At 34.2% G+C, this 25716-nt stretch overlaps 1 protein-coding gene and 1 non-coding gene across 3 annotated transcripts in view; one reads left to right on the forward strand and one right to left on the reverse strand.

The window, feature by feature from the left end:
* Nucleotides 1-25716, forward strand: part of retn (retained) — a 656233-nt gene that overhangs the window by 457084 nt on the left and 173433 nt on the right. The window lies entirely within an intron of this gene.
* Nucleotides 6109-6201, reverse strand: TRNAY-GUA (transfer RNA tyrosine (anticodon GUA)). Its single transcript has 2 exons — nt 6165-6201; nt 6109-6144 (listed from the first exon to the last, which is right to left on the reverse strand). It is a non-coding gene; the product is annotated as a tRNA-Tyr (tRNA).

The raw sequence follows: 25716 nt of genomic DNA on the forward strand, positions 1-25716 counted from the left end.
TTTGGACAGTTTCTAAGCATCATTTATTTTAGAGAAGTACATTAAAGATTAGAGATTAATAGTATACAAGATTAAATAGCTATCATAACAAAAAGAACTGGAATATATCCGTCTAACCTAGAATATAATTATACGGTGGTATATCTAGATATATTATATCAAATGTCTATTGCAATGAAAAGCTAAAAATTAAGGCGGAAAATAACTTGGAGAATAAAAAAAAATATTTATAAAAAACGTACGAAAATATCTATTATTAGATAATATCATCTTTGAAATTAACATTAAAGAACTACATAACACTTACAGCAGTCAAGTGTCCACCTTCTGCGAAAACTGGATTGAAAGCAAGATTGCGTTGATGAAATTCTCAAAATAACCCAGAAACTTAGACATATAATACTGAAAGACTGATTGTTGCAATACAGTGGCGTTTCCTAAGTACGACAGAGAAAATTGACGCAAAGTAGTACCTGCATCTCTTTCTAATTTGCCAAGTTTATCGACCACGTGACCTAAGTGACCAATGAGAAGGTCACGTGGTCGATAAACCCGGCCCATTAGAAAGAGTTGCACTGACTGCTTTGCGTCAGTTTTCTCCATCGCACTGGGAGAACAGGCTGGTATTGCAACGATCAAGCTCTATATTGTATTATATGCTTTTGGCGAGAAATAACCCAATATCATAACCAAACCAGTGTTGTAAACACTTTCCGATGCGTAACTGATTATTATCAACGGAAGTGTCAGATAATAGCAGCTGATGATGATTTTTGAATCAACATAAGTGCTATAAATAACACTTTCTGCAGTTAAGTATCCACCTTCTGCGAATACTGGATTGAAAGCAAGATTCCGTTGACGACATTCTCAAAATAACCCAATATCATAACAAAACCACTGTTAAAATCACTTTCCGGTGCGTAACTGATCATTGTCAATGAAAGTATCATCAGACAATAGCATCTTTTGAGTCAACATTAAATAGCTATAACACTACAAAGCAATTTTTTTATGAATGACAGAGCATAAGGGTAATATTGATGTCGAAATTGCTAATAGACTTGCTAAGGAAGGAGCTAGTACTCTTGTATCGAACCAGAACTGTTATGCGGTGTCTGAAAAAGCTGCATCATGGAATATATCCGAAAATGGGAAAAGAAACTTAATGCAGCTTACTGCTTGCTACACAAAAATACTCTTAGGGCTCCAGAACCGTGAACTCAGACTAATCATAAGTATTTTCACCACTGGACAATGGCCACAGATATCTTCTTGCAGTGGCACAACATCCCAAATTGATCCTTATAATTTCTGCCTGCCACACAAGTGGTCTCGCCTACAAGTTCTAATGTTCATCAAATCGTATGCGTCTGCTGCCACTTCACCCTCCCATCTTTTCCCTGCCCTCACTTTTGGTCATCTACCCTGTATTTTATTGTCTGAGGCTCTTCTTGGCTATACTTAAATATGAGCTTTGTAAAATGGCAGAGCATACACAGCAAACATGTAGATTCTGTGGAAATGTCCAGGAAATATCCGAATATAACTCTACAACTGAGGAGCATACATGCAAAAACCGATAAATCCATTTTTTGAATTTTTTAACCTGAATATGGATTAATATCAATTAAGTAGCCCTCTATGTTTCTAGAATATAAAATTCCAACAAAAACCAATATGTTTTTTTTTAAAATGATGAACAAAGTTCACCAGTTCGAGCAAATGCCGATAAATCCAAATTTCAAGCAAAACCCGATATATCTTTAAATAATTAATTCGCCATCTATGATGTAAATCCATAATATGGTGCATACTTATAGCAGGTTTGTTTATGTTGTTTTGGGCTTCGTTTTATAGTAGTAGCATAAACAAAGAAGTATACTTCTTTTCCTATGGTAGTAGTTTGTAAATTAAAAACGAGAGGACTATGTTACCATAATCACGTTGTCGGAATTAAGGGGACAAGGATTAAAAGGTTATGTTATGTTGTTTATGAATTACGTATTAAGCAGTTGTTTAACATAATTTTATTAAATTTTAACAATGGAAGCAAGTGTGTTGGAAATTAGTATAGGAAATAGGAAAAAACAGAAAAGTGAGACCAAGAGGCAGAAATTGCAAAAGCAACGGTAACAGGTAAAGAATAAATTAAGACGTTCGTTACCTAATCCATTTTTTGTTTTAGATATCGTGATAGCGATCCTCATTTGGAAAACTTTACAATAGTTTGCAAACATAATGGCCCTACTTATCACTGCAATAGCATTGCTGAAAGTGACATTCGAGCCATTCGAAATAAAATTTTTGAAAATAATGTGAAGTCAGAACAGGATATCAAATTGTGTCATTACATGTCAGTAGTTCCAATTAAAAGGAAAAGATCGACAACAGAACGAGCAATCAAGGGGCGTAACTTTTCCGTACACTACTTCTTGTCGAAAAGAGTCAGCAAGAAAAAAGTTCAGGTATGTCAGGCATTTTTCTTGAAATGTGTGAATATTAAAAAAGATCGCATAAACTACGTTGCTAAAACATTGTCAGACGGAAATATTCCAAAAGAAAATCGGGGTGGAGATCACGTGTCCACAAAATCTGTTGTCAAAAAGAATAAAATAAGAGAGTTTATTGGTAAACTACAAGGAAGAGAAAGTCATTATAATAGAAAGAAAATAAGACGAATTTATTTGACCGCTGATCTAAGCATAAAGAAATTACATGGCATGTACCTCACTCAATGCGACCCTGAACATAATGTAAACTTTTCGATGTTTAGAAGGATATTTGTTAATGATTTTAACATTGGGTTTTCTACTCCAGCATCAGATGTGTGCTCACAATGTACCAGACTTAAATTCAAAATTAGAATGGAAATTAACGAGGTAAAGAAAAGAGAGTTTCGAACTGAGTTAAGTATCCACCAAAAGAGTGCTAATGCGTTTTATAGTCTGCTAAAAGAAACTCCTGAAAATTATATTCTGCTTTGATATGCAGCAGGTGCAGCCTTTGCCCAAAACACCTATTAATGATCCGTTTTATGCACAGCAGATTAGCATGTATGTTTTTTGCTTCGTTGATAGCCAGTCCAAACATCCAACTTTTTTACGTGGACTGAAGATCAGGCAGGTAGAGGATCAATTGAAATAGGTTCTGCACTTGTAAATTACTTGGATTCTTTAGAGTACGATAATATTACGACACTTCGCCTCTTTTGCAACGGGTGCGGTGGAAAAAACAAAAACTCCCATATTATTCATTCGCTGTACTTCTGGCTTAGATTTAAAGCTCCAGTTCAAGTAACAGAAATATTACTTGTATTTCCAGTCAGGGGCTATTCGTATTTGCCAGCAGACAGGCTATTTAGGAGAGTATAAAAGCTTCTAAGAAAAAAAAAAGCCACAATTCTCTCTAGATAGAAATATGAAGAAATTTACAAACAAATTGGAGTTGTTAAAAAGATAGGCACTGATTGAAGATTATTTAATATGAAAGAGCTTCAAGTTGGCTTGAAAAAAGTAAAAGCGCTAGCCGATACAAAGAAAATTGTAATAAAAAAATTTAATAATGGCAAATTCATAAAAATACGTTCATTCCAAAACTATTATTTTACTAGTAGGTTGGAAAATTTTGAAAAACTTTTGAAACCAAAATTTTCCGATATTGAGTTAACCATCTCAGAAAAAGAATTGACTCGGGGTATCCCCGAAAAGAAAAAAAAATCCCTTAAACACTTACTAAATCAACAGTTCGATAAAGATTGTGAGAAATTACAAGAACTTGACTGGTACCGGAAATTGCTTAATGGCAAAAGTTCAAATGAAAAGGATGAGGAGAAAGAGGAAGAGGAGACATGTGACTGCCTGGAAGAGGAACCAACACTTCAGATTTAACTTGACTTTTTTACTTTTTTCAACTTGTTAAATAATAAAAATAATTTTCTACATTCTAGTTCGTTTATTTTCTTTTATTAACAACAAAAATATGGTGCTCTTGCAAATATCTTTCAGGCAAAAACCGATAAATTTCGGTTTTGAAACAAAACCCGATAAATTAAAAAAAAAATGACAAATAAAAACAGTAAAAAAAGATAATATATTAAAATTCTAGGATTTTATTACATGACTTACTACTACTATTTAATTCCAATATGATGTTTCTTTAAATTATTATGGGATTTTGCTGTATAAGTTTTTGGCATTCATCTCGAAATTGGAAAAAGTGGATTTATCGGTTTTTGCATGTATGCTCCTCAACTGCAGAGTAATTATTAGCTCTCGCCATAAATGCCTGGAACAGGTCTTTTCAAAATCTGATCAGTTAGCAAGTCTAGATCCTGTGGAGTAAAACACAGATGAAGGGTATACACAAAAAATTTATCAGGTCTGTGGAAAGATGTATTGGTCTAAACGACCATATTATCCACTATACTCAATTTGGGAGAATAACTTTAATTCGCTCTTAACAGGTGCCCTGTTCATATATATATACCTATTTTTATGATTGCTATATTCCATTCCTACTATATCTATATCTTATATTTCTTATAGTCCTCAAAGTTATTTCTTGGATATCGGTTTAAAAAACTGTAATTGCTTTTTTTTGTATCATCGGCATTCGCAAACATCTCTATGTAATGCTATTTACAAAAATCTCGTACAGAGAAAAGAGAAACAATCGGAATGATACAAATGAAATGTAGAATATCATTCACAAAATTATTCCAGAATGGTGGAACTTTGGACGAGCTTGTACAGGTCTAGTGGATTGGTGACATCTATTTTTGATAAAAAATCTGAGGATGATCAAAATGAAAAGGAAATTTTTAATAGTGCCGATATGGTTTATATTTATATGGACTAAAATCTGTGTGCTTAAGTGTTACGTGTGGCCTGTTCTCCTGTACGGAATGGAAGCATGGACGTTAAAGGCCAGTTCCATTAACAAACTTGAAGTGTTCGAAATGTGGTGCCTGCGTCGAATGCTCAGAATATCATGGACGGACAGGGTCAGAAATGAGGAAGTACTCAGAAGAGCGGGCTTACAGGATAGGGAACTTTTTAATTATGTAAAAAGTAAGAAGACTGCATACTTGGGGCACATTATACGAGGAGAACGATACACTTTTCAGCAACTGATACTCGAAGGGAAAATAGAGGGTAGGAGAGGTCTCGGACGTAAAAAAATGTCATGGCTGCGCAATATTCGACAATGGACAGGAATCCACAGCTATGAAATGCTTCGCAATGCTGCTAAAAACAGAATTATTTAACATCTCACCTGACAAGACGATGTACGGTGGACGCCTACGCAGAAATGCATGGCACCTTAAGAAGAAGAAGAAAATCTGGCAACCCTCTGGGCAAGTGCCGTTTCAAGAAAAAACACTTAGAATGTCAGAATACTTTGCGCTATTAATGGTGCCACTAACTTTACAAAAAAGTTTATCCTCAAGTTAAAATATTGCTTACCAAACCATTATTACAGTGATAAATTGGGAAATTTGAACAGTAACGATTTCTCCGGATAGAATTTTGAGCTGATTTGGAACAAGCCGAAAACAACTTTCGTCAAAACTAAAAATATCTTAACTTCTAAAAAACGTTTTCAAAAATCAATTCTTTGATGCCTTTGAGGATGTCTCATTGCAGGATTTTTGATTATTTCCTTGTCTTTTCAGTGACATGCGAACAGTTTGTGGGCACAATTTTATTATTCTTCGTTGAACAAATTTGTTAACTAATTTTCGAAACCCTAGACGAGTATTTCGTACGTTCTGAAGAGTTTCAGTTGTCTTCGTAGATTTTTCCAAAACTGATCTGCTTCACCTCTTTTTTTATTCCACAAATCTTAAGTCTGTTTATGTCAGCAATAGGTACTTAAAACATCGATTTTAGTACAATATAACATACCATAATATATTTTATGCATTACTTTTGTCTTATATATTTTGTCCTTAGAAGTCGTGTAACATCCATATAAAACTAATTAAAAATAAAAACAAAACGACAAAAAAGGATTATTCAAGTGATTTTCGGACATAGTTTTTGATATAATTTATTAGAAAATATACTGTCATAATATAAATCTTTCTAAAATATGATAAAAATTTCCTTCGAGCCGGATTTGAACCAGCGACCTATGGATTACTAATTTCGACAATTCCACTACAGTCCACCGCTCTACCAACTGAGCTATCGAAGGTTATAAATTTTTTAGTTAATTAAAAATCGGAATTAGGTATATACATTCACCTATTCATATCAAACACAGAACCGGCTTAGTAAATATGTACGACGCGTTTTATAAATTAAATTTTTATGTGAAAATGTTTTCAGATAAACACACACGTTTGAGATGATTCGGTAAATAAAAAACATATCACAAAAGTGAGAATATATCGATAAACAAATCCACTGATGGAAAATGATCAAATTAAAAATTACGACTAATGTATTAGGGAAAAGTGGGGTCTATTAGGAGTATGTGTTAAGACAATCAGAACACATTTTATGAAAAAATAATATCACAAAAAGGGCGACTAGTTTAGTAGTAGTAGATTTAGTCGAGTTTTTACATGTTTTTACATTTTTTCCTCACAATTTTTGGATGTTTCTTGTAAACAAATTTTAAACAATGGTTTAAACTTTTGTTAACGTTAAATAAATGTGAAATATTTTTTACACAAATCTTCATATAGGTTATATATATTGCTCTAATACATGAAAAATCTAATTTAATTGGCTGAATACCTCAAATAATTTCTTTAATCAAGCACTATTCTATACCTTTACAAAATCAACGAATACAAGGTGAATAGTAGCTGTGTACAGTAAGTTTTTCGGATAATTTGTCGCTTTTCTGATATATTGTCGTCTTACTGCCTTTTAGAGAATAATTCACCAATGCTTTAGGAATATTTCTCAGTTCTGCTTTCCATTGTTCTACCTATATGTGTATATTAGTTGACATTGTATACTTCTTGTTGACCATAACAGGAAAAACTATAAATATTAACGGTAAATATGTGATTAATTTAATTTAAACAAAAATTAACACATATCGATTTGTAATTATCATTTCTCGGATGGAGATTGTCAATACAAACTGACGATGATGGCAAATATCAGTATATCCCAACAAGGCAGCCAAAACAAGCGCTCATTATCGAGCCACCTTTGTTTGAAGAGTTATTAATATTATATTAAAGTGAGTAGAAGGAAAAATAAAAATCCGAACTGACGAACATAAATTTGCATTAAATACATATAACAAAGAATAATTAATGGCGATATATAAGTTATTAAGTCTTTTAATGCGTCTGCAGTGGCGTCCTTATAGACAATTTATTTTATGATTATTAATATTTTTCATTTCACATGATGCTGAAGATTTTTCGAAAGCTGCTTGATTTTCTATTTGTTTCGATATTGATCTTGTGAGAAAATGTGAGGACGAGTACAAATTACATCATTAAAATATTAAACAAGGATAGATCATGGTATATGGTTATTTACTGAAAATTCCTTAGACGATAGTACCATATTTCCACTTTAGCAGAAGAACGTGGAAACAAGCCATATTATGTCTTGAAATGCCTTTTCCAGCAAGGCGTGCTAGACTTGTTTAATATTACTAATAAGATAATTGTTGCATAACCCTATTTTTTGTAAGAAATGGAAACAATAAATATTTTGGTAACAAAGCTTCCGCTAAAATATCTCAGAACTCACGATAAATATCAAAAGCACTAATTCGATGTTTAGTCTGTTTATAACCTGTATAGACCTGTACTGTCGATTATCGATAAAATTTGCAAAAAAAAAGAAAAGATTACAAGTAACAATTTTTTAACTTTTCGGAAAGCTTAATACATGTACTATACAAACTAGTAATAGGAAATCTTAAAATCTGTAAAATTATTTAAAATTTATAAAAACACTGTGGAGTCAAAGGTTACTTTGATGAACAGGTCAGGAAAACTAACAAAATGATGAAATAGCTTTCTAAATTTTATCTACAGTAGATCCATCCAGCTATAAAGTCCGACGGAGCTCAAGTAAAGAGTAACGCAAACACGTTGCAAATGAGCAATTTAAGAAACAATTCCAGAGGTATATTTCAGAAAATAGGAAATTAAACTGCAAATAACAAAAACTATAAATATGTGCCTTGTAAATTTAACTGCAACCATCGATTGCGTTCCTATTGCGTTCGTTTTCCTAATAGGAAACACCAGATTAAGGAAGAAGGAGACTTTCGTCCGGTTCGATAAGGAAGTTGAGAAGATGGGGCTCCTAATCAATGAAAACAAAACTAAATATATACATATGAGCCGCAATAACCGAAACAGAGATAGCATCGGACAGAACATTACCATCGATGACTTCAACTTTAAACATGTCTGAGAAATAAAAGCGTCAGAGAATTTAAGTCCCTTGGAACAACTTTAACTAAAACAATAACGGATCACAACAAATAAGCAATAGACAGAACGAGGAGTGACTACGTGTTTGGGATTTTAAGGAAAATCGTTAAGCCTGTGCTTGCTGGAGCAGCAATATAGGATAAGACCTAACAAAGAGCTCAAAGAACTATATCCAGACGCTAACATAATAAAACAAATAGTCCAGAAGACTCCTTCGTCAGAATGAGCAGGACACCTCCGAAGGCATTCTGACGAAAGGTATGGCTGCTATGGAAAGAAGCTCCAACTGAAAGAAGACCATATGCGCGATCTCGATCTCGGTGGCGAGATAAAATAACAGGATACCTTAAAGCTGTGGGCGTGGAGAATTGTATGGAAATTGCTCAAGACAAAGCTACAGAGGTATAACCCTCGAAGGGTTGTAACTATACGAAGTAAAGTAGTATTGATTGCGTTAGACTGGAACATGTCTTAAAATTTTTAAAACAAAAGATAGCCCAGCAGAATGGTAAAGGCATTTAAAGATATTAACATAAAAACAAAACTAAAAGTGTCGATAGTGAATAGTTAACTAACATCCTAGGTACATATCAACTTGAGGCTCCGACAAGGAGATAGCTTAAATCCAATACTTTTTCAATTTAGTATTGGACCAAATAATAGAAGAAACTATAAAGACAAGGCAAAAAATATGAGCTGGATAAAAATGCTCTGTTGCGCATATGACTCAATTCTGGACTCTAGTGAATGCTACAAACCAGAACAACAACAACTCCAACAACAGAACAACGTTCAGGAGATAATATGTAATATGAACATCTAAGACCAAATTTGTAGTGATGGCAAGGGATCTCAAACGATGCAAAATAATGATTAACTATGATATAATAAAACATGTTTCGAGACTGCTGTATCATACAACTATCCAGCTACTAAAAGAGTGCAAGAAAACGAAATAAAACATCTTATGTATACGAATATCTAAGAGATGTCATATTGAGGAATAACAATTACATATCAGTATGTTACACGCATGGATAGTGAGAGCTGACCAGAACAGCAAGGAATTTAAAATCAAAATAAAGATCTTTTCAAAAATGGCGAGATCAGTAAACGTGACAAATATGAACCTTAGATCGACAAGAACGTACTTAATATAAGAAAAGGGGAAGAAGGAAATTAAACGGAATATTGTAGATAATATGCTTTAGGATCATATATTATCAAAGACAAAACACATTATTTTGTAATGCTCGATTTTTAATTGTATATTCACCATTTTAAAATTATCCTTGACCCTATCTTCCCATCCGTATTTTAATTTTCCTGAAAGTTTTGAATTTCTTGGTTTTCTGAAAATATTTCATTCTAGAATTCTTAATTTTTCTTTATATGTATTTTCTTCATTTATTTTCAGTCATATAATTTTTGCTTCCCTTTCGATTTCTTCAGAGAATTTTTAGTACCACTGATACACACTCCTAATCAATTTGACAAAATTTAATACCTATGTTATAGTTTTTTAAAGAAGTCTCCACCACTGGCTCGATGAATTCACGGGGGCGTTAACTTGCATCAATCAAACGGCTGTTAGCGCTCATCAAGCAGTTTGAAGAGAACGGAGCGAAGGATCATCGCTAGCCAGGCAGTATTCCTATTTCCACCACTCGCATTCGAGCTTGTAAATCGACAGTAATCAATCTCCAATATAAACGAACGATATTGGGCCTAAATTGTACTGAAAACTACCATAAATAATCTAAAGATAAGAGTAATCACCTGTACGATGAATTGATGTTCGTTGGTTCTTTTTTATAGTCGTTTTGGCGAAGGAAATTGTTTCGGACCTTCGGTTTTTGTCGATTAAATGGAATGGGTTAGAACGGGGTGAAAAATTACTCTAAGACACGGAAGGTCGCCCTTCAATTTCCATGACATTCACTTTTTTAAACTGATTTATTTAATGCTAAAATATGTATCTAATACGTCTGGTAAAACAATTTTTTGTTGAATTTCAGTATTGTGTGGTAGTCAATTTTTTATATCAAATTTAAATAAAAATCTTAGGTTTAAATATGGTATTATCTATACGTAAGTTTAAATATAAAAGCGTTTAATGTAACAGCTGGAAAACTGTACTACCAAACAAAAGATAGTTTACAAGAGCAAGACAAAGTGGCACCAAATAAGAAATATAAAAGATTATTCTAATGAATAAGATATTGATAAAATAAATATTAAAAACTGATAAAGATATGTAAAAATGACATGTGAACAAGTACTAAACGAATTGCACCGTGACTTTGAATCACTATGAAGTAGAGATGGTCATGTTACTTTCACTCTACTAGACAGTGTTGCCAGTTGTTAATTTTTGCTCACTTATGTCTAATTTTTCAAATCAAAATATTCCATTCTGGAATTCGATATTTCACCTTGTAAAAGTTCATCGTTTTTAAATTTATAATTATTTGACCAACTATATTATACCTTGGATGTAAAATGATCCTCAACTGCTATTATTTTATTTGATAGTATTTTCTATTCTTCGACAGAATAAGTTTCGGAAATTCATCGCAAAGTTACTTAACAGCTTTCAATTTAATACCGATATCGTTCAAATTGACATCATCCCACTTGATGTTAAAGACTGCACATATCAATTCAATACGGTTCATACCAGGATCAGGATGATATTTTGGAATGTCATATTTCTTGCTGTAGCTCAATCTGTCATTGCATCTTCTATTACCACTTCTTTTGTTGTGATAGACCAAATAAATCTGTTATGAAAGGAACAGTACGAGAATCATCGATAGACTGACCATCCACCTCTATCGTGACCCTCTTGATGACGCCTATTTGACCTTCACAGCTTAATTTAGAGGACTTACACAAGTAAAAAAAATCGTAAGAGGAGTCAGGAACTGTTTAAAACCAGAAAAACATGGATAAAAGGGCAATGCAAAGGATAATATGATTTTCAGGACAAAAGGAAGATTTTTCATCTGATTGACCAGTTTAATTCCTAATCTTTATAGCTTTGTCAAGATTTACTTTCGTCTTTTTTTTTTCAATAACAAATTATAAGAAAAAATTCTCGGATCTACAGTACACATGACTCCTTTCTGATGATCATCTGTGATCATTTGGTACTTGCATTGTTCGCGAAACTTCTGCGTGACAAAGAATCCATTCAATCTAAAAACAACATAAAGTGGAAAACAAAGACAGAAGTGTCCTTTACACTTTACAGTATTGATTTAAAGCTTTTATGGGTTATTTCTAGCAACACCCACATGTTAACAATAAAAAGTTATATTCGTAACAAATGTTTTAATAAAAGTGTAATTAATTATAAGATTTGTCATAAAACACTGCGGGTTTTATTTTTATTGTTAAATCGGCGTCAATTAATGATTAAATAACACTTGGCTAATTATCGGAAAAAAATTTTATATAAACACGAGGTACCTATTAATCAGATAATTGCTATTTGCAATGCAATCACAGCTAAATATAAAGTTTCTTTGTCTTAAATGGTAGTATTTAAAAAATACACAACTGTCAGTTTGGTGCAGTCTAACGTCAAAAAAATTACAAATAGAGAAGCTTCAATTATCCATCATAATCATAATTAAATAAGTATTTCGCGAGGTTAATATCGAAAGTATAACACAAGCAAAAGACAAAAAACGTTAACAATCGGTTCTGTTGTTATTGGGCAATAGATAGATTCATTATCCTATACAGATGGTTGTAAAATTGATTGTAGTTAATTTAAATAAAAAAGACTTAAAATTTCAAGTCTCTAGCTCGTTGGGAAGTTGGTTTAAAATTGATTGCAAAATTCTACCCAATAAGAAAACATCTTAGTGTTAATTTAAATATATTAGATTAACTGGGTTTAATAATCAGCAGAATCGGTCTAAAAGTCTAAGGAGTTGAGTCTATTCGCCTTCATTATTTTTTTATTAGTATACAGGTCCAAAAAATTGTCCACCCTGATGTTTATTTGGCAATTGGCATTGAATTTTGTGAACTAAAACAGGTCGATTTTTATTCCAAATGGGACATATTTTAATGATATAGACATCTGTCATCTGTCAACTTTCCCTTCAAGAACCACAAACCTTTAATTTGAAATAGAAAATAAACCATGTGTTTATCATGTACATCATTAGACGGGTATCTGGCTGGAGAATTCAGGCATCAATTTTTTCCATATTAACTCTATTCTTGTGAAAAAGTATCAGTTTATCGAAAGTGTTACAACTCTTACATTAATAAATTCATAATTCAAAACAGATTACATATCAGCTATAATTATTTAATTAAATGTTTAAAATGATATTCACCAACGTCCAAACAAATATAAGTCGCTTTTCGAAATTACGACGAACATTTTAAAAATTTTCAGGGGTTACTAGAATCATTCATGCACTATTCGTGTCTTCAAATAAAGCAGGAATAGTATTATAAATCTTGCTTGTCAAATAACCCCAGAAGAAGTCCAGGAAGTTAAATCAGGGGATCTTGCTAGCCATTTAATAAAACCTCTTCGTCCAATCATTGCCTAGGAAACCGTTCATTAAGACGATACGCCTTACGTTACCACACCTTACCACACATGGTTTATTCCGTATATAAAATTAAGGGTTCGTGGTACTGAAAGGGAGGGATTTGACAAATCACAGATATCTATATCGTTAAAGAATGATTTCTTTGGAACAAAAATCTACCTGTTTCAACATTTTCACAAAAGCCAATAAATATTGCTGAATATCCGGGTGGACTCTTTTAAGTAGCCAACCCTGTATAAAATGATGTATGATCTAGTAAACAGTAGTAAGCCAGTAAATGAACGTGAAATACGGGATACCGTGTAATTTTCCGTGTCACCACCGAATTGCATGAAAATTTGGATTTAGGTTCTACTTACCCTCCACTTCACTTTTAGACTTATGCCGTTTGTGTGCTCAAAAACAGTAAATTTTTAATTTTTTCATGTATCAGCAAAAAGTAAAGCATTTGAAACAAATTTAAGAGTAATAAGCTTATAAGTCATATAAACACCTTAAAAATGGCGTTCATCAAATGTTTTTATCCTTATTTGTTGCTTAAAAAGTTACAAAATAAGTTAGAAATTTCGGTTTTTTATAAATGTTTTATGACTTTTTTAAAAATAAACTTACAATCGTCATATTTCACGAAATGTTGGATCTTGTAGTATTTAAAGTGTGACCGAAATTTCGAAACAATCAGTAAAATTGTTTAAAAGTTATTTTGTTTGTTTATCCCAAATTAAATTTTTTTGCAACAATATAAGCCAGAAAATGGTAAAGTCACAGTAATTATAAGGATAGTTAATAAAAGAAGAAGAATTATTCTATCAGTATCAACTTCTTCCTCAGTATTAAAAAAATAACGAAAAAGGATTTTAATTATTGCAAAATAATTTTCCAAAAACCTGTTGATTTTTCGCTTATAAACAAGTATATATTAATCATAAATATTTATGTTTTACAATAAAAATTACCTCAAATATTACTAAAAAAACTGAAAAATTTTTTTTTAAACAAATAGATGGTTTATTTAACAATTTAATTATTTAAATAATAGATCTTCCTAATGCACACAAAAATTATATACAAATTACAGAAAGAAACGTCGAAATCCATAAACAAAAACCAGAGATACAGTTAACAGCTCCTTCCCTCTCCGCCGCTCACGCGATTTTCAAAGCCGGTCGATTTTGAGGACCACATTTATGAAGTTTTATGAGCAGTTCCATTAAAATTCAATTTTTGTCGAATTTTGCACATTAAAACTTTAAAGCATGTTCTTTCAGATGACCATAATACGATCTCTTAGTTGTTATAAACAAAGCTGCTATCAATTAAAAAAAGGGGCTCACTTCGTCCTAAAATGTCCTAGGTCAACTTTTTTTTTTCTTCTAAATTTGTAAAAAAAATGCAGTCTTTCTAAATACCAAAAAATAATTTTATTGCAGGCAATGCTTAAAAAGCTATTCTAAGTGTTTATAAGCAAAAATTGACAACTATAATTGAAAATCTATAATTTTGCAAAATTATTTTACAATATTTACAATTTTTTTTTTTTAATAATAATAATAATAGAATAGATCTTTTTTCAGAAACTACATAATTTTCTGACTTATATTGTTGCAAAAAAAATTTAATTTGGAATAAACAAATTAAATAACTTCTTAAACTATTTAACCGATCGATTGGAAATTTTATTCATACTTTAAGCACTAGAAGACCCAACATGTGTAATATAAAAGTAATATGTTTATTTTTAAAACAGTTTTTTACATTTATAAAAAAACCAAAATTTTTGACTTCTTTTGCAACTTTCTAAGCAACAAATACGGATATGAACATTAACATTTAAAAAACGACATTTTGAAGGGTTTTATATGACTTATAAGTTTCCTAGTTAAATCTGTTTCACATGTTTTAAGTACTTTTTGCTGAAGACGATAAAAACGAAAATTTACTGATTTTTGATCTTAATTTGTTAATAATTAATTAAGTCCACAAAATCGACTACAAGAAACATATAGGTTCTTGTTATAGTGGTTCATACTACTCAAAACAACTGTCGTTAGCTTGGCCGGACGAGTGTCCGGCTACGAAAAAAAGCTTATTTCGCTTGGCTAATATCTAAATTAATATAGAGATTTTTTAATTTTTACGTATAAAAAAATTCTTTGTCAGATTTTGTTTTTTGAGAACTTTCTAATTATGATATTAATTTTTATAATTTTTAGTCTTGTTTTGTTTGTTTTGTGTACCCGCTTTAATGATTTCGGATTAAAACAATTCCAATTATTGTTACCGCTTTTCTATTTAGTATATAATTCTATTTTATTATTTTTTATCTGTTCTCAGCAAACCATAATACGAGTATATCTGATTTGTTCGTTTTAGTCTGTTTTATAAAATGTTGGGGTGTGACTTGGTTTTACATAATGGAATCAGCGTGTATTATCCTCGGAAATAATAACAGCCCAAAGCTCATTATTATTTGTAATAGTATATGACCTATTATATTCCGTACTAAACTACTAAACGCGAAACAATTTACCCCGCCATCCCCGCTTGACGGTTAATATCGATATATACTCTCGATGGCTAGAGGGCTGGTGCCGAGTAACTTGTAAAGATAGATGACTTCGACGGACAGATTAGTTAAGCAAGGTTATTAATGACCGTGTTTAACCTCCACAACCCCACCTCGCCAACAATGGCCGTAGTGTTTTAACACCACATTACAAACGATTACGATCAGGGCTGCTAGTGCTGAATACTCGGATAAATAGGAAAACAATTTTACATGATTAATCAGCAAAATAAGGAAAGTTTATTGAAATCTTTACACACAGTTAATTTCACGTCTTGGCGCCACCTAAAAACTATGCTACGAAATTGATACTATTCTATATTTTTTAATTGTGTGCATTTTAGTCGACTTAGTATCATATGCTGTTGGTTATTTTACTGAAATTTTATTAAATATATGTTGACGTAGCTTTGGTTTATTTTGTGCTTCCCAAAACATAACCATGTAGGAACTATCATTGATGAAAGCTACAATAGTCAAAAGTAAAGAAAGCCACATTTACAAAGTTGACACGACTGTTTTGCAAATGAACTCGTAAGTCTTCAATTAAAAATTCGTTTTATGATTTTTTTTATTTTTTGGCATGACGAGTCCATACAGCCAAGAACACTGTTACTAATATTGATCAGGCTGAATAGTACTGCTAGATATTTGTAGGTTTGGTTAGCACATAAACAATGTTCGACGCAATAAGGGTAAATGTTTTCTGTACTAATAATTATAATTGACTGATTCTCCTAGGGTAAACATATTGACTGTTATCCTTTTCTCGTTTCTCCTACAAAAATAATCTTAATATCCAATGTATCCCCGTTTATCCCGCACGAAATTATCGAAAATGCAGTTAAAAGCCTAGGTCTAAAAATAGATACTTCGCCAGTACCATTTCTTAAAGCAGGCATTCCTGGGGAGGAATTCTCACATATTCTTAGTTTTAGAAGACAAGTTTATGTGTTTCTCCCCTCCGAATTACCTATAACCTATATTACTAGTGTTTGTGTATTTGTTCTAAATGTGTTGTAATTGCCATACGATAAATAAATAAATCCCCTCCGAAACTTTTGAGCTTCAAACCTCTCTTGTGATCTCTTTCGAAAAAAATGAAAACTGTATCTTCCTTTCCACAGATGAAATGAAATGTTTTCAAATCAGGGTACGTCGCTTCAAATTGCACAAATCCACCAGAAAGTACTTATTCCACCCACGCAACTCTTTTTCCTCCTTTAAGAGCTGAATCCACGTCTATTGAAAAAATACAAGAAAAAACACTGTACCTTTTACACCAAGAGAGATATCACCTCAAGTCAATAATGTACCACTTAGATCCTCAAATAACAACTCCTCGTTAGAACAAACAAGTCAATATGTGACAGATACACAAACACACTATAAACGAACATACTCAGAACTTTCTTCTCCTAGCGACAGAACTAGCATAACTGAAGAAGCTATTCATAGTCAACAAACTAAAATCTATGCCAAGAAATTCAGGGTATATGTAATCGTCTTTAAACTAATGGAATTACAGTAACAATTTTGTGGCAACCATCACACATTGGTATTCCAGGTAATGAAAAAGCCAATCAAGTAACAAAACAAGCCTGTTCTCTAAACTTAACAACAAAGATTCAAACATTATCAGATCTAAAAAGAACAAAAAATAATGGGCCTTTGGAATGATCATTGGAAAAGAAGCAATACCAAGTTAAGGGTTCTCTAACCCAAATATTTTCTACCACCAGCTCCCACAAATGAAAAGAAAGGACAAATCTATTATTCGGAGATTAATATAGGACACACACGCCTTACACATGAAAACCTAATGAATTCCAGCAATAAGGCTTTGTGCCAGTACTACAACACCACGACTTTCGTAAAACACGTACTTCTTGACTGTCGACACTAGCACTAGCCACTAGCAATCGAGACACATATTTCAATTGCATATAATTATTAACTGTCTGTTGAAAGAAACAATCATTATTATGGTAACTAAATCTTACAGAAAAAAGGCATGTCTTAAAAATGCGCACCATTTGCCATGTACCATTTGGCGGCAAAGTGGACTAAGTGAGGTTAGTCCACTTTGCTTTTGGAGCAGATTTAAAATACCAAAAAACAAAAGTGTTGTTGCACTGCCATCTAGTATAGAGATTGGAAAGTATTCATTCCCATCCGATCCTTCTTGCCATATATGGTTTACAATAAAAAGCATCAAATTTTTTCTCGTTTCACAAAATATTTTATCCATTTATCATTTTAAATTGTCTGTATGGGCTGTACTGTTTCATCTCATCTTATACTTACCTTTTTCTTGTTATAAATTTACTATACTAATATAAATACTGATCTAAGAAGAATCTGAAAAATATGAATTTCACATGCATAGGCATTTCTAAAATATAATAATGTCAAACAGAATAAGAGAAATATTGCAAAGGTACATTTAGAAATATCACGACTACAATAAGTTTTTGTTTATTGCTCTGTATACTAGGAGAAATGATGGTTTATGTAAATTATCTTTCACGTAAATAAAATAAATTAAAATGACATTAAGAAACAACATTTCTACTAATTACGTAGGCAATTACTATGAATATTAAATACTATGAATATCGATAATATCTTCATTATTAACGTTCAATAATTTTACATTATATTACACGATTGCCATGTTTTATCCTAATATTTAGTTAAAAATCTCGATTCGTTCCGTATTTTAACCTTGTGGACTTTTTTGTTACATCTTTGTACAGTTTTGATTTTCAATTTGTAATGTGATGTGCTACATGGTTTACAGGATCGCCATGTCCACCCTTTTGGCGACATTTGGAATGTATTTATATTCCTAGAGACTCTTTAGAAAAGGTTATGAAAAACTATGCTTTACTAAAAGCTGTAGTTTCTTGAATTCGAGTATCTTTGCAAATACAATTGCCTCATGATAATAATTGTCCTCTTATATTAAATGTCACTTGTTTCTATATTTTATAATGTTAACATTCAATAATAGCTTATATTATTTAACTTTTATTCGTCTATTGCCAAGTCCAAAAAATAAGTATTAAAATCTTTTTTATGTGATGTATGTAACATTCTTCGCAATTTTATTTTTGATCCGGACTTCATAATTCTAAAAAAGAGGCTTAAAACTACAGATGCATATTGCAAATACAATCATGAAGTTATTCCTGGGAATATGCAAAGATAAACTAGAATACTAAAACAACTAATAGAATTCAAGGAAGAGCGACAGGGATTCAGGAATAGCAGATTCATAGAGTGCAAAGAACGCCAACAAAAAAATGAAGCCAAAATATAATGTAAATAATATACATCTTTATTGATAAATGATGGAAGAACATTCAGGCTGTACGATTTGAGATAAAAGTGATAACAAAAAAAAAGTTCTGTTGAAAAAACCTTCTAGAAGATATCTGATATCTTATAGATCCGCCAAAAGTAAAGATATGATAATACCATCAAATTTGGATGAAAAAGAATGCTAATCATCTCTTGTGAGAGCCAATTGTACCTGCAATTTCCAAGCTCTTGATCTTTCGACGGAATAATCTCTGTTCTCATACGTGACGTAGCATAGCGCTGTTGCTGATAAAATACTTATTTTATGTATCTGTCCATGTGTATGTTCATTTTCTCGCAATCCTCTGGTGTATTAGAATATGAGCATATTTTGCTATACACAGAAAAATAAGTAAATAGTCTGTAAGTAAATTAAGTTGAGTTAGGTACCGTCCACTGACGGTTCTCTAAGTAATATTGCAGTAGACCTTCTGGACATACTCTCTTCAGTCTTCTTTCGGCAAGTGGTAATAAATTATTTATCAATTTGTTGTTGTGGTGAATGGTGCGATTTTTATATTTTATTAAATGATTCTTTATTATGTCCTTGATTAGTGGGATGTCCAGATAATTGTGAATTGTTTGGTTAGATACATACCATGGATCTTTACTTATCATACTGAGTATTTTGGATTGGAATCTTTGAAGTATCTTCTGATTTGAAGGTTTACTGCAGCCCCATAGTTCTATTCCGTATGCCCAAATTGGCATGAGTATAGCTTTGTGCAGAAGTAGTTTATTTTTAAGAGATAAAAGATCTTTTGTTAAAGTAGCCAGTTCATATTTTTTAGGTTAAGATCTCGTTGTTTCCGTTTAGTTTTATTGCGCGTTTTTCATTCAGATGCAATCCCAAGTATTATTAATAGAAACTTGTGGACATGCAGATTTTCTTGTTGTAAAAGTAATTTGCACTGATTTGCTGACATTAACATTGATCTTCCGTGTCTTAAGCCAGGTTTGTAATTCGTCTTACTGATTTTGTACATTTTTTGATAATAAATTAGAGTCGATATTCACTGCCAAGATTCACGTGAGTTATAGTCGTTGACCCCATAAGCCAATACCCTAAATCCGATGCGTCAGCACCTGAACTATGATCGACCTGAATATAAAAGTGCAACTTGCGAATTATTGTTTTATTTTCCAATGTGTAAAAGCCAAACTAAACACCTTATCAATTTCATGAAAAGGTGCTAGATTTATTAAATTCTATTTGTAACTATATAGATTTACACCATCTTGGTCAGGAACGTACATATAAACGAGATTTCTTTAACAAACAAGCATTAAAAACATTTTTAGCAGGTTTAAGAGAACCTTTAGGACCCATAATTCGGGCAATGAGACCACAATCTATCGAGCAAGCTATACAATTCATTAAAGAAGAAGATAATATTAAATACTATCAAAAAAGTCAAAATTTTAATACTAATAATAATAATAATAATAATAATAATAATAATAATAGTAATAATAAGGCGCTTCTATCAGGCGCGGCCCCCTGCGAATGGGGGATGCTCTCTGGGTATTCGTAGCGCAGATACCCAGAGGGTAGCAGGGATACCTGCCGTGGAACAAAAACTGACACCTGGCAGTAGGTATAAAATGCACACCCATGATAATGGAGTATAATAATTTATGTTTAGGGCCGCTGCCTGGGGATCGCCAGGGCACGTCTGGAGCCGGCGCTGGACGTGACAGCATGCGGGACGTCGGTGGCAGGGTGTTGAGGAGGCGGGCCCCTGTCATACAATCAGCTACAGCCCAACAACAACAAGAACAACAACCACAAGCGAGCCAAACAACAACAAGAGCTCCGCTCGCTGAAGGTGCTGCGCTGGAACATCAGCCGGCGCTCACTCAAGCGGGACGACCGAGGCAGCGCATGAAATGGACTGTGTCCATGAATGAAAATATTTTGCGCTTTTATTATAAGGTGACAAACCTCGGTCAAGAAACGATCGGCTATCGACAAAATCTGTATGCCGAATTTTGCAGAGAGTACCCAGAAATCCAAGTATCTGAACAACGAGTAGCAGATCAATACCGGGTAATTATCAGAAATAATCTCATCCCAGAGACTAGACGCAATACCATCAGAAGCGAAGTCGAACGGGAGATTCATAATCAAGAGGTAGTTGGAAATCAAGCCCTTAACGAAATACAAGAGCCAATTCCTGAGGTTGTCATACAAGAACAAGAAACTCAACCTGATAATACACAGCAGGAGAAGGAGTTGCGCGATAGCCTAGTTAACGAAATGGCACTAGCCGTACAAGAGTTTAATGGAACAAACCCACTTAGCAGACCACCGCTACCAAGAGTAAACTCTTGTAAGAAACTAGGAGTGCTGTTACAAATTGTGAACACTGAAGTTCTGCCCAATTATGTCGTAGAAGCCCATACATTGGAATATATGCACACGCTGATTTACTGTGCAGCAACAGCAATTGCTAATGTTATGGGCATTAAGACCAGAACACGACGGGGTACTAATATCGGAGGGACAGATAACAGAGTTGCACCTTGGGAAAAACGGCTGCTAACGAAAATTGAATCATTACGTAGGGACATTGGTCAAATCACGGAATATGTTCGAGGAACAACAAGTAGAAAAGTAATCAGAAGAGCTGAAGAAATAATGCTAACCACCGCAAGACACTCACAATATAATCCAGAAAACAACACAGCACAACAGTGCCTGGATACATTAAAACAAAAGCTTTCCGTTTACTCAGGCCGACTAAGGAGATACAAAATTAGTAACAAACGAAAATCTGACAATACGCTTTTTGAAAATGCCGAGAAGGCGTTCTATCGGAAACTCAATTCTACTGCAGAAAGTGCCAATAAATCTTACCCAAGCCGAGAAGAAATCCATGAGTTTTGGGGAAATCAACTTTCCACACCAGCCGCTCTTAACACCAATGCTGGATGGATCGAAGATACGGCGCACAACTGCCAACACTACGTTACTGCTCCCTACGAACCCTTCACCACTCAAGAAGTTTCAAATATTATTAAAGAGCTTCATAACTGGAAATCTCCTGGACCAGATGGCGTTCAGAACTTCTGGCTTAAAAAGTTCTGGAGTATTCATGAGTGCCTATCAGCAGTAATTAATAACACTATTTCTAATCCGCAGGAAATACCATCTTTCCTAACCCAGGGAACAACTTATTTAATTCCCAAAGATCAAAATAACACCCAAGATCCAACCAAGTACCGCCCAATTACTTGTCTTCCAACCCTGTATAAATTGGTCACATCCTGTGTAGCCCGGCGTATCAACCAACACTGTGCTCTAAACAATATCATAGAGCCACAACAGAAAGGATGCGCTAAGGGTTCCATGGGCTGCAAAGAACAACTTATCATCGACTCTGTCATTTCTAACCAAGCATATAGCAAAAAACGGAATCTCTTTACTGCTTTCATCGACTACAAGAAAGCGTTTGATTCAGTGCCACATGAATGGCTTATAGATATATTAAAAATATATAAAGTCGATGATAACATAGTGACCTTTTTAAAACATATAATGTCAGATTGGAAGACAAAAATTCACCTCAAAATACCTGGTGAAAACAATATCGAAACTGAAAATATTGCAATCAACCGAGGCCTATTTCAAGGAGATTCGTTGAGCCCACTGTGGTTTTGTCTAGCGATGAACCCCCTATCCCAGATACTGAACTCAACTGACACAGGCTTTAGCATCAAAAATAACACCACTGTTGTTGCAAAGCTTAATCATCTATTGTATATGGATGATTTAAAACTACTAGCTTCCACTCGAAGCCACCTGGATCAGATGCTAAAAACAGTAGAAAATTTCTCTAATGATATTAGTATGCACTTCGGTCTTGACAAGTGCCGTGTCTTAAATATAATCAAAGGAAAGGTTCAGCCCGGCGGATTCGATATGCAAAACGGCCAGAACATCGAGGCCATGGGTGAAAATGATATGTATAAATACCTCGGAATAAAGCAAGCGCGGAAGATTGACCATAAGCAAATGAAAACTGAGATAACTACTGAGTTTAAACGAAGGGTAAAACAGCTGCTTCGTTCACACCTTAACAGTAAAAATTTGTTTAAGGCACTAAACACCTACGCATATTCCGCGCTTAGCTACTCATTTGGTATTGTTAAGTGGACAAAAACCGATATAGAAAATCTTCAGCGAAAAGTACGAACACACCTCACAAAGGCACAAAAACACCATCCTCGAAGTGCAGTAGAAAGAATGACATTACCGCGGTATTTAGGAGGACGAGGACTTATGGATATAAGTGAGCAACTAGAAAAACAAATTACTAATTTAAGAACTTATTTTCAGGTGCAGGCTGAGACATCTACTCTACATCGCGCGATTTGCGCAGTAGATGATACAACACCGATCAAACTGAGGGAACCAGAAATGCGCATAAGCCATCTTACTAAGGACGAAAAAATGCGCACCTGGATGGGTAAACCTCTGCACGGGCGACATCCCAATGAGGTCAGTCAAGACCATGTCGACAATATAGCGTCGAACTATTGGCTGACATCAGGAAAGATGTTCCCTGAAACAGAAGGTTCACTACTGGCCATTCAGGATCAGGTTATACCAACCAAAAATTACCTAAAATATATCGTCAAAGACCCTCAGGTCAAAAATGACAAATGCCGATATGGGTGTCAAGCTCAGGAAACCATCCAACATCTTACCGGGGGCTGTCAGGCATTTGCTGCAACTGAATATAAGGAACGGCACGACTCAGTAGGAAAGATCATTCATCAAGAGATAGCTATCAAACTGGGACTTCTTCAAACAAACCATCTTCCATATTATCAATACGTTCCTGAGAGTATACTTGAGAATGACAACTACAAGCTATACTGGGACCGCACTGTGCTCACAGATCAAACAGTGGCACATAATAGACCGGATCTCATACTTGTTAATAAACTAAAGAGACAAACAACATTAATTGATGTGGCGATACCCAACAACAATAATCTTCGTGTTAAACAGAACGAAAAAATCGCCAAATACAGGGATCTGGAAATTCAAATACGAAGACAGTGGAGAATGGAAAGTACCCAGACAATACCTATTATTCTCTCTACTACTGGAGTTATTCCGAAGAACCTCCTAGAAAACATAAAAAAGATAGGTCTGAATGAACATCTCTACAAGACCATCCAGAAAGCTGTACTACTCTCAACGTCCAGGTGTGTACGAAAATTTCTGGGAGATACTCCAGCATACCAAGTCACCTATGGCTCGATAACACGGAAAGAGTCCCACCAGAGCTCAATCCTTTTGATACCGTAGGTATCTGGGATGAGTGAATTTTCCCCTTAGAGGGAGTGTGAGCCGTATGGCTAAATCTGGTAATAATAATAAGTAAAAATAATAATAATAATAATAATAATAATAACTCCCTGTGGGAGTTTTTTGTCAGTTCTTCTATCAGGCGCGGCCCCCTGCGAATGGGGGATACTCTCTGGGTATTCGTAGCGCAGATACCCAGAGGGTAGCAGGGATACCTGCCGTGGAACAAAAACTGACACCTGGCAGTAGGTATAAAATGCACACCCATGATAATGGAGTATAATAATTTATGTTTAGGGTCGCTGCCTGGGGATCGCCAGGGCACGTCTGGAGCCGGCGCTGGACGTGACAGCATGCGGGACGTCGGTGGCAGGGTGTTGAGGAGGCGGGCCCCTGTCATACAATCAGCTACAGCCCAACAAGAACAACAACCACAAGCGAGCCAAACAACAACAAGAGCTCTGCTCGCTGAAGGTGCTGCGCTGGAACATCAGCCGGCGCTCACTCAAGCGGGACGACCGAGGCAGCGCATGAAATGGACTGTGTCCATGAATGAAAATATTTTGCGCTTTTATTATAAGGTGACAAACCTCGGTCAAGAAACGATCGGCTATCGAGAAAATCTGTATGCCGAATTTTGCAGAGAGTACCCAGAAATCCAAGTATCTGAACAACGAGTAGCAGATCAATACCGGGTAATTATCAGAAATAATCTCATCCCAGAGACTAGACGCAATACCATCAGAAGCAAAGTCGAACGGGAGATTCATAATCAAGAGGTAGTTGGAAATCAAGCCCTTAACGAAATACAAGAGCCAATTCCTGAGGTTGTCATACAAGAACAAGAAACACAACCTGACAATACACAGCAGGAGAACGAGTTGCGCGATAGCCTAGTTAACGAAATGGCACGCGCCGTACAAGAGTTTAATGAAACAAACCCACTTAGCAGACCACCGCTACCAAGAGTAAACTCTTGTAAGAAACTAGGAGTGCTGTTACAAATTGTGAACACTGAAGTTCTGCCCAATTATGTCGTAGAAGCCCATACATTGGAATATATGCACACGCTGATTTACTGTGCAGCAACAGCAATTGCTAATGTTATGGGCATTAAGACCAGAACACGACGGGGTACTAATATCGGAGGGACAGATAACAGAGTTGCACCTTGGGAAAAACGGCTGCTAACGAAAATTGAATCATTACGTAGGGACATTGGTCAAATCACGGAATATGTTCGAGGAACAACAAGTAGAAAAGTAATCAGAAGAGCTGAAGAAATAATGCTAACCACCGCAAGACACTCACAATATAACCCAGAAAACAACACAGCACAACAGTGCCTGGATACATTAAAACAAAAGCTTTCCGTTTACTCAGGCCGACTAAGGAGATACAAAATTAGTAACAAACGAAAATCTGACAATACGCTTTTTGAAAATGCCGAGAA

The sequence above is a fragment of the Diabrotica undecimpunctata genome, chromosome 8 (genome assembly GCF_040954645.1).
Source record: "Diabrotica undecimpunctata isolate CICGRU chromosome 8, icDiaUnde3, whole genome shotgun sequence".
Lineage (NCBI taxonomy): Eukaryota > Metazoa > Arthropoda > Insecta > Coleoptera > Chrysomelidae > Diabrotica > Diabrotica undecimpunctata.